The sequence below is a fragment of the Gavialis gangeticus genome, unplaced genomic scaffold, assembly GCF_001723915.1.
Source record: "Gavialis gangeticus isolate Ggan-Ray unplaced genomic scaffold, GavGan_comp1, whole genome shotgun sequence".
Lineage (NCBI taxonomy): Eukaryota > Metazoa > Chordata > Crocodylia > Gavialidae > Gavialis > Gavialis gangeticus.
Genome location: NW_017729030.1, coordinates 53168715 through 53178081, shown reverse-complemented (window position 1 = coordinate 53178081; position 9367 = coordinate 53168715). Strand labels below are relative to the sequence as shown.

Sequence of the window (9367 nt, the reverse complement as noted above, 5' to 3'; positions counted from 1 at the left end):
TTAACCCCCCCCCCCCCAGTAGCTTGTCATTGTAACAGATGGGTTGCTCCGCCTGCTGGTCAGATATAGAGGCCGTCTGGAGCTGTCAGTTCAGTAAACTGAAGCTTTTGCTTCAGCAGGACAGTGAAAGTTACAGTATCTCTGCTTAAACAAGACAAGACTCAAAGTGTTTGTTTTTCAGGTTTTTCTCTTTTCAGTTTTAGCCATAATGGCTGCTGACAGATGTGAGGAAAAAAAAATAAAACTGTGCTTTACCAGAAGAGGCAGCATGTTAGTTTGACTCAGCTCTGCAGTATCTGTATAGATCATGCGTTCCAGTGGGGCTTTTTTGGCACTTTTACCGAATAGCTGATTCAATCAGCTATTAGCTAAAAGTGCCAAAAAAGCCCCACTGGAGCGCGTGATCTATACAAATGTTGGGCAAGCGGGGTCAAACTAACGCAGTGCCTCTTCTGGACATGCCTGGGCTCAGCACAAGAATGCAGAGAGTTTAAAGTAAAGTGCTGTGTTGGGTGGAGTGAGGGGTTATGTCTGTAAGCAGGCATTTTGTCTTCGTGTTGACAAGTCAGCTGAAGTAACTGCAAAAGGAATTAAGTCTTTTGCTTCTCTACTTCTGATAGTAATGGTTATGAGCAAAGGAGAGAAAGGAGGTTATTTTTTCCTAAACACCTTTTTTGCTCTAAATTTCAGGTAGCTTGGGATTTTTCCAAATGGTGCCTCACATTCTCCAGTGTATTTACGCTTACATTAGCTTCTAGCCTTCTGGTATAAAGTAATATCCCCTTCCCTGTTCAACTGATAAACAGACATCACAATTGTTCCGGAATGAACCATTTTGCCCCGGGACAAAATGCAGTCATTCTGATGTCCATGTCCATTGTCCTGGGATAAATCCTAAAAAGGTTCATAGGATAAGAAGTACTAAGAGTTTATCCTGGGACATCGCAAAGTGCATCTGAACAGTTTTTTTTCCCAGGATTATATCTTTGAATCATTGACAGAAAAGTGTCAGTGAATTCAACTGCTCGCTAAACCCTGATTAGAAGGCCGATGTGTGTACATGCCAATCCCAGGGCATTTCTGTTCCAGGACAAGCACAGGCACACCTTGACCAGGGACAAATGATGTGTGGCCACAGAGACCCAAATGATTGCCTATTATTATAAAATAAGTCCATGAGAGCAAGCATTCTTCTGGTCCTTGGGCAGTGCTGTGGTCATGCTCTTTGAAGCAGCTTGTAGGGCTTGGTTGCAGGGTATGTGCCCATAGCAAAATTGAGGTGTGATTGTAGCATGTGCTCATCTACTTATGCCAACTCATTCTAGCTGGTGTCAGTAACAATAGCAGCGAAGGTCCTTGGTTACACACTCTGGTCACTGGCACATGCTAAACCCATACTTTTGCAGTGTCACAGTCACCATTACTTGTTCTCACTAGATTAAGTTAGCAAAAATGTCATAATCAGACCTTGATTTTTGTGTGCGTGTGTGGGTGTGTGTGTGGATATACTCATTGTTCTGGACAATGTGGCCTCTTGTATACATGCAAGAGAAAGCTAGGCACCTTTCCTTTTTTATGCTGTAGACAGTTTGACATACTTGGTGTTCTGCCATGCCTTCATTCTTCAATTTGTGTATCAGTCTACTTGCCTCTTGTTCTGTCTTTTCTCTTTCATGCATTAGAGTGCTACAGATTTACGAGGAAAGAAAAGTGACTTCTGATTCTCTTGCTTATCACAAGGTAGACAGGGTTAAGAATGCACACCGAACCACTGCAAGGTATATGTATGCAGAGTTCCATAGTGATCATAGAGAAAATCGTTGCAGTTACAAACTTTAGTGGTCTTTCTTCCTGAACTGAGAAGCTCAGTCTGCAAAGGAAATATGTGAGGCATCTCTATAAATTTGGAAACTCATTTCCTCTTTGTGTTGGAAGGAAGTTGATAAAAGAAAATATTTTCTCCACTTAATACCCAGCATTAGATTTGGATTTTGCATTCTTGTCTGTGGTGTTATTTAGAGACGTTATTTATTCTTAATCTTGGTGCCTTCGTTGCCTGTGGAGGTAGAATGTGTAGCCAGGAAGTCAGTTTTACAGAATGTTCATGTTCTTACACTGTTATGGATTGCCTTTACATTTTCCTACCTGGAGGAAATGGTTCTCCTTCTAGGATTACTAGAATATGATCTTGTAGAAAAGGAGCAAGTAAGCAAAACCCTTTCCCTTTTGTTAAAATCTGTTAATGTTTTCTGATATTAAACATTGCCAGCTTCTGTTGTTACAAAGATCCAGCTCGTGGTACCAGAAAGATAGAGGGTATATAGGACACAAATGAATGTTATTTTTAAACTTGGATTTTTTGTGATTCAAACTTTTCATAACCTTTTGGTGTTTATAAATTAACATTTTTCTGTGATTCACTCATGCAGAATGCATTAACTGAGGCAGGGGTAAGATTGTGGAGGAAGATCTGGATTTTTAACCTCTGAGGGATTACTAAAAACACATTTGATGGTGAATAACACTAAAGAGTTAGGATGGAATACTTAAAACAGGAGTGCTTACAGTTCAATACTTTTTACCCAAATAAAATCTGTGATTCTAAGTATAAACATGTGGGGAACAAATGGAGGGTAGAAAGTTGCAATGAATTTCCTGTGTCTAATGCTAAACAATTCTGATGTTGATGTATGCAAATTCATCTTTACAGCAACCAGTAATCAAATGTTTCTGAATGTTTTACTTTTTAAAGTCTGTCTAGTTGTCTGATTCTCTGGAGACATTAGAAGACAAACAGCTATTTGCTGTATGTTTTGTTCTGTGTTCTCTGATTGATCTGAAGGAATTCCCAATGTAGAAGGACTTTCTTTCTCTTCAACATAGGTTTGCCAGGGCAGAATTCTTATTCAGAATAACCAGAGTACAGAACCAGGCAGAAACAATAAGCAAATGATTACTTTCTAGACCTGCTTAACTAGAGGTAAATGTCTGTCAACTTGTTCTTGAGGCCTTGTCAATAAGAAAATATGTATGAGAAACTTAAAGGAAACAAGAAAATCAACTTGTGGTATCTTCATTCATAGAAAAACCTGAGTTGTAGAATAGGGGAAGTAGTTTAGTATATATTCACCAAGAAGAAGGATTGCTGGGAAGAGATGGGATCCACCTGACAAAGAGAGAAGAGTGTCTTCACAGACAGGCTCAGTAACCTAGCGAGGAGGGCTTTGAACTAGGTTTGCCGGGGGATGGAGACTAAAGCCCTGAGGTAAGTGGGGAAGTGGGAGACATGGAGGAACAGCAAGCAGGAGGGGGCAATCTCTCATGTTCTGAGATATCAGGGAAATCAACTAGTTACCTCAGGTGCCTGTACACAAATGCAGAGAGCCTGGGACACAAGCAGGAAGAATTGGAAGTCCTTGCACAGTCCCAGAACTAGGACATAATTGGAATAACAGAGACATGGTGGGAGCTCACATGACTGGGGCACTGTTATGGATGAGTGCCAGCTGTTCAGGAAGGACAGGCAGGGGAGAAGAGGTGGAAGAGTTGCATTTTATGTAAAAGGGCCATATGATTGCTTAGAGCTTCAGTATGAAATTAGAAATTCTCTGGGTTAAGGTTGAAAGTCTCTGGATTAGGGTTAGTGAGGAGAGCAACAAGGGTGATCTCGTGGTGCAGGTCTGCTATAGATCACCAGACTAGGAGGAAGTGGCAGATGAGGCTTTCTTCAAACAGCTAGCAGAAGTTTCCCAATCACAAGCCCTGGTTGTCCTGGGGGACTTCAGTCACCCTGACATCTGCTAGGAGGGCAATATAGCAGTGCGCAGGCAATGCAGGAAGTTTTTGGAGTGTTGGGGACAACTTCCTGGTACAAGTGCTGGAGTGGCCAACTAGGGGCCATGCTCTTTTTGACCTGCTGCTCACAGAGGGAAGAAATGGTGGGGAATGTGTAGTGGATGGCAACATGGGCAGCAGTGACCGTGAGACAACTGAGTTCAGAATCCTGAGAAAAGGAAGGATGGAGAGCAGCAGAGTAAGGACCCTAGACTTCAGAAAAGCAGGCTCAGGGAACTTCTGGGCATGTTCCCTTGGGAAGCCGGTCTGAGGGGGAGAGTGGTCCAGGAGAGCTGGTTGTATTTTAAATAAACCTTACTGAGAGAGCAGGAACAAACCATCCTGATGTGCAGGAAGACTAGCAAGTATGGCAGAAGACCAGCTTGGCTTAGCAGGGAGCTCTTCAGTAAACTAAATCACAAAAAGGAAGCTTATAAGAAGTGGAAACTTGGACAAATAACTAGGAGCAGATCCTCAAGGAATCATGGGGCAGATGCTCAAGGAATCTATTTCTAAGTACTTGGAGGAGAAGATGGTGATTAGGAACAGTCAGCGTGGATTCACCAAGGGCAGGTCATGCCTGATGAGTCTGATTGCCTTCTATGATGAAGTGACTGGCTCTGTGGATGCCAGGAGACCTGTGGATGTGGTACGCCTTGGTTTTTAGCAAGGCTTTTGATATGGTCTCCCACAACATTCTTGCAGGCAAGCTAAGGCAGTATAGGTTGGATGAACGGACTGTAAGGTGGATAGAAAACTGGCTGTAGCATTGGGCTCTGAGGGTAATAATCAATATCTTGATGTCTAGTTGGCAGCTGGTATCAAGTGGAGTGCCCCAGGGATCGGTCTTGGGGCCGGTTTTATTCAGTGTCTTCATCAACGACCTGGAAGGTGGCATAGAGTGCACCGTCAGCAAGTTTGCAGATAACACCAAGCTGGGGAGAGTAGTAGATATGCTGGAGGGTTGGGTTAGGATTCAGAGTGACCTAGACAAATTGGAGGTTTGGGCCAAAAGGAATCTCATGAGGTTACAAGTGCAAAGTCCTGCACTTAGGACAGAGCAATCCCATGCACCAGTACAAGCTCGGGACTGACTGGCTGAGCAGGAACTCTTCATAAAAGGACCTGGGGGTTACATGGACAACAAGCTGAATATGAGCCAGCAGTGTGCCCTTGTTACCAAGAAGGCTAACGGCATCCTGGGCTGCACTGTAGGTGAATTGCTAGTAACTCCAGGAAAGTAATTCTTCCCCCCTATATACCACTGGTGAGGTCACATCTGGAGTACTGTGTTCAGTTTTGGGCTCCCCACGACAGAAAGGAAGTGGATAAATTGGAGAGAGTCCAGTGGAGGGCAACAAAAATGGTGAGGGGACACATGACTTATGTGGAGAGGCTGAGGGAACTGGGTTTATTTAGTCTGGATAAAAGGAGACTGAGAGGGAATTTAATAGTAATCTTCAACTACTTGACAGGGGGTTTGAAAGAGGATGGAGCTAGTCTGTTCTCAGTGGTGGCAGATGATGACAGAACAAGGAGCAATGGTCTCAAGTTGCAGCAAGGGAAGTTTAGGTTAGATATTAGGAAGAATTTTCTCACTAGGAGGGTAGTAAAACATTGGAACAGGTTACCCAGAGAGATGGTAAAATCTCTGTCCTTAGAGGTTTTCAAGACCTGGCTAGACAAAGCTTTGGCTGGGATGATCTAGCTGGGAATGGTCCTGCTTTGACCAGGGAGTTGGACTAGACTCACTAGATGACTTTCTGAGGTCCCTTCCAGCCCTTATTTTCTATGATTCTATTTCGAAACAAGGTTGGATATTCTAAATAATGCTTGAAATTACATTGAGAAAAAGAATCATGAATTTTCTCTTCTCACGCTTCAGGACGCAATATGTTTTGCATACTCAGGTCAATTTCCTCATGATACCACATTGTAGAACTGAATAGATTAAAAGCTGTATGGAACTGGCTGTTGGGATGCACATGTCAAAGTTTTCCCTAGGTGGCAAAATGGCTGTAGATATTCTTCATTCTTTCCCTTTCTGTGAAAATACGTCGGTCTTGGAAATCAAATCCAATCTCATGGATGATGAAATTTGCCAATCCAAGGATTACTGACTGTTGAGAATGATCTTACTTTAACACCTCTGTTGTGAGAAAAGCTAGTTGATATTCAGAAGCAGCTATCAAGGCTAAAGATCTCAACCTAATATCTAATTGGTTTTATGTAGGAGGTATTGTGGTTCATGGCAACTTTTTACACCTTTTTAAAGAATCTTTAGCTTTATCCTCAGGAAAGTCAGATATTTCCAAAGTAGCAACAGGAATCTTAGCTATGGTCAGGGAGCGATGCCATTTCCAACTACAGTTGCTATTGTTGTGGGGACCAGCAGGTTTGGAATTTGGCTTGAGGTGATAGTCAAATTCTTCTGAGGTTTACTGGTTAATACGTAAATTCCTCCATGATCATCACACACAACTTGCCAGCAGGATCCCTTTTTCCATGAAATTGTTGTTTTAATCATGGCTTTTTGTTTGTGTGAATGCTGAATACTCGAGACATGGAGGCTGCTAGAGTGCGCTAATTAGCATGCTCCAGCAAACTGTTAATTGAGTCTGTTCTGATGCGTTGTAATAACAATGCATTGGAGCAGCATCTCTGCCCATCTACAGGCATCCTAAGGTGCCATCCTGCCTCACTTCAGACTAATAATGCTGAAAGTAGGCATAGTTGCTGAAGAGTACATGAAGCTTTGTTTACAAGCTGGGAAACCCAAAGAATTACACTTTAGGGGCTAGGATACTCTAAATCTTCATTCCCTGCACCTTACAAAGAAGCAACTTTTTTCTTCTGTCAACCTCTTCTTTCCTTCAGTTTGAAGAAAAATTTTGGGAATAGCATATTCTGAACATTTAGCATCTTAAATTTGCATCTGACAAGAATTAAGAGAATACCCTAGCAGAGGGGTGTCAAGCTCACCCCTCCTCACTGGTCTTCATTGGCCTGCAGGCCTCAGAGATGGCAGTGGTAGTATGGAGGTTAATGCAGCTGTTGCTCATCCACTACTGTCAACACATGTCCCCGACAGATTTGTACTGGGAATTCAGTTGGGGGTCACTTGCTTGACCTGTACTTGAATTCCAGCAGAGTGCATATGATCATAGTTTGATCATCTGTGCAATCTACTATGAGTAGCTTCTCATTTTATCTTCTGTGGGTAGAACTTAGAATAGACACTACTTATCCAGTTTGATTGCTGGGGGCGAGTTCAGTTTTTCCACGTATGACTATTCAAATATTGAGCTTATTCAGGGGTGGATCCAGAGGCGTTGTAGTGGTGTGTTTCCCCTCTTCTTTCCTCTCTCTCCTCTCCCCCCTTTGGCTGTGTGCTGCATACCCAGTGAGCTGAGACCTATGCATGTGCCCTGGGCTCTGTGGCAAAATACAGACAATCTAAAAACCCTAGGCTGAATCAATTAAATCTTTGCAGGTTTGTCTAAGTTGCGTAGGTGAACAGACATTCACTTTTGATTTCAGAAATGCAGCCACATGCCTGCAGTGGCCCAGGTCAGAAGCTGGAGTGGGATTGGGGGGGCATGAAAGCACGCCTCCCTGCTCAGCTGGAGTGGACAGCTTGGGCCATGGCTAGCTTGTCCACCCTGTGAGGGGGCATTTTTGGGGGAGATGCAAAGCATTCTTGGATGCTGGGGGACTGTGAGTTAACTTGAATCTGGAGAGAATCTGGAACAGAAGTTCAATAAACTGGTTTAACCTAAATCAGTTAAGTCTGATAGTATATCCAAGTTTATCTTAAACTGGTTTTGGCCATTTTGAAAGTGGTTTATGTGCACTGAACTTCTGTTTTGTTACAGATTTGAACTGGTTTTTGATCACTTACATCAGTTTATGTGTAATTTCAGTTCCTAGTCTGTGAACCCATCAGTGTGGGGTCTGCCCAGAGTCCCTACTTTTTAAGCAGCTCCGGAGCCTGCTGCTGTTTGTTTGAGTTCTCCCTGCATGCCTCCTCACTCATTTCCATGAATTCAGCAACAAGGGAAAGGAAGGGATAATAAACAGCAGTGACACTTAATCTTCACTTCCACAGAGCTCAGGGATTGTATATGCTCTGCCACCACTCGTCCCCTCTCTTCCTCTGCTGTCAAATTGGGGGGAGGTTGCGGGAGATCCAGAGCTGACTGTAGGGACTGCCAGTGAACTCAGAGCTGCTGATACATATGGAGCTGTGCTGACAAGCCAGTGAGCTCTGAGAGTTCACTGGCCTCCAGGATCACAGCAAGGGACTGTGGCCATACCCTCTTCAGCTGTGTAGCACATGCGTAATGAGCTCTCTTCACTGTGCCACAGGGCTAAAGGTAGCATGGCTGTATTGATGTCTCTGTAATCTGGATCTATCACAGTCTTGCTTACTAACAACTGAACAGTGTCCATGATGTGTCAGGGCACACATGCATCTCTATGTCATGTCTCGTATGTCTGTGTAAAAAGGTGCGTGCTATTTCGTCTCCTTTTTTACTGCAGTTCCCAGTAACTTTGGGTGACAGGGATGTTTTGGTAAGAATGAGCATGAGTGATCATTATTGCCCAGTATACCTGCTAAATAGATGTAGGCTCTGGGTAAAAAAAAAAAGGGGGGGGAATACTAATGGGTTTAAGGAATACTGCTGTTATTTAAAGTCTGTGGTGTTTTACTGCTTGGAAACTGCTCTATTAATAGAAAAGCAAGTTTTGTGGTAGCTTTGATTTTAAATCACATTTTAACCTCCAGAATCTTAAGAATAATTTTAAGATGGCATCATATTTGTAAGTGGAAACCTCAGGATTCTAGAGTATAATGTGGTCATTGTATCTTCTTTTATTAAGAATTTTTTTTGTCGTCCAGTCAGTTTGCCATTCTTTTATCTTTGCCAAAACCTACCCCTGAGAAAATTTAACTCTGCTTACTTTATCAGAAATATGAAAAAGGCAGGCCAAATATCTTAACTTGCCTTCTTAAAGTCTGAATTGCTCTTTTTGGAGGAGTACTACCATATTTACTCAAATCCAAGATGAGGTTTTTTTTTTCTCTCAATGTTTAACATGAGGGTGGGGGGGAGAGCCTCTCATCTTGGAATTAAGTATGAGATGGAAGGGCTGGGGCACAGGTGGCTGCTATGACTCAGGCTCTGGCCCAGAGCTGCAGCTGCTGCCTGCCTCCTTCCCCACAACCTCTTTCTGCCCTTACTCATTGCCACCTCTTTCCCCCGTCTCCCTCCCCTGCAGCCTCTGCCCTCCCCAGCTTACCCTGCTCCAACACTGGCATGCTTCTTCCTTGCATGGCCCAAGTCTGGCCCATTATGGCTATAGGTTAAGGGCTGACCCTCTCAGCAGCACAGGGGCAGAGAGGGATCTTGGAGTCATGATTGACTCCAGGATGAATATGAGTTGCCAATGCGATGAAGCAATAGGCAGAGCCAACCACACCCTGTCATGCATCAACAGGGGCATCACTAACAGGTCCAGAGAGGTCTTG

General features: G+C 43.4%; 1 protein-coding gene and 1 long non-coding RNA gene across 2 annotated transcripts in view; one reads left to right on the top strand and one right to left on the bottom strand.

Annotated features, from left to right (window-relative positions):
* Positions 1 to 4704, bottom strand: part of LOC109301219 — a 13477-nt gene extending 8773 nt beyond the window's left edge. The window contains exon 1 of the long non-coding RNA XR_002098473.1: positions 4570 to 4704. This is a non-coding gene — a long non-coding RNA (uncharacterized LOC109301219). The remainder of the gene's footprint in view (positions 1 to 4569) is intronic.
* Positions 1 to 9367, top strand: part of FBXW7 (F-box and WD repeat domain containing 7) — a 300503-nt gene that overhangs the window by 57514 nt on the left and 233622 nt on the right. The window lies entirely within an intron of this gene.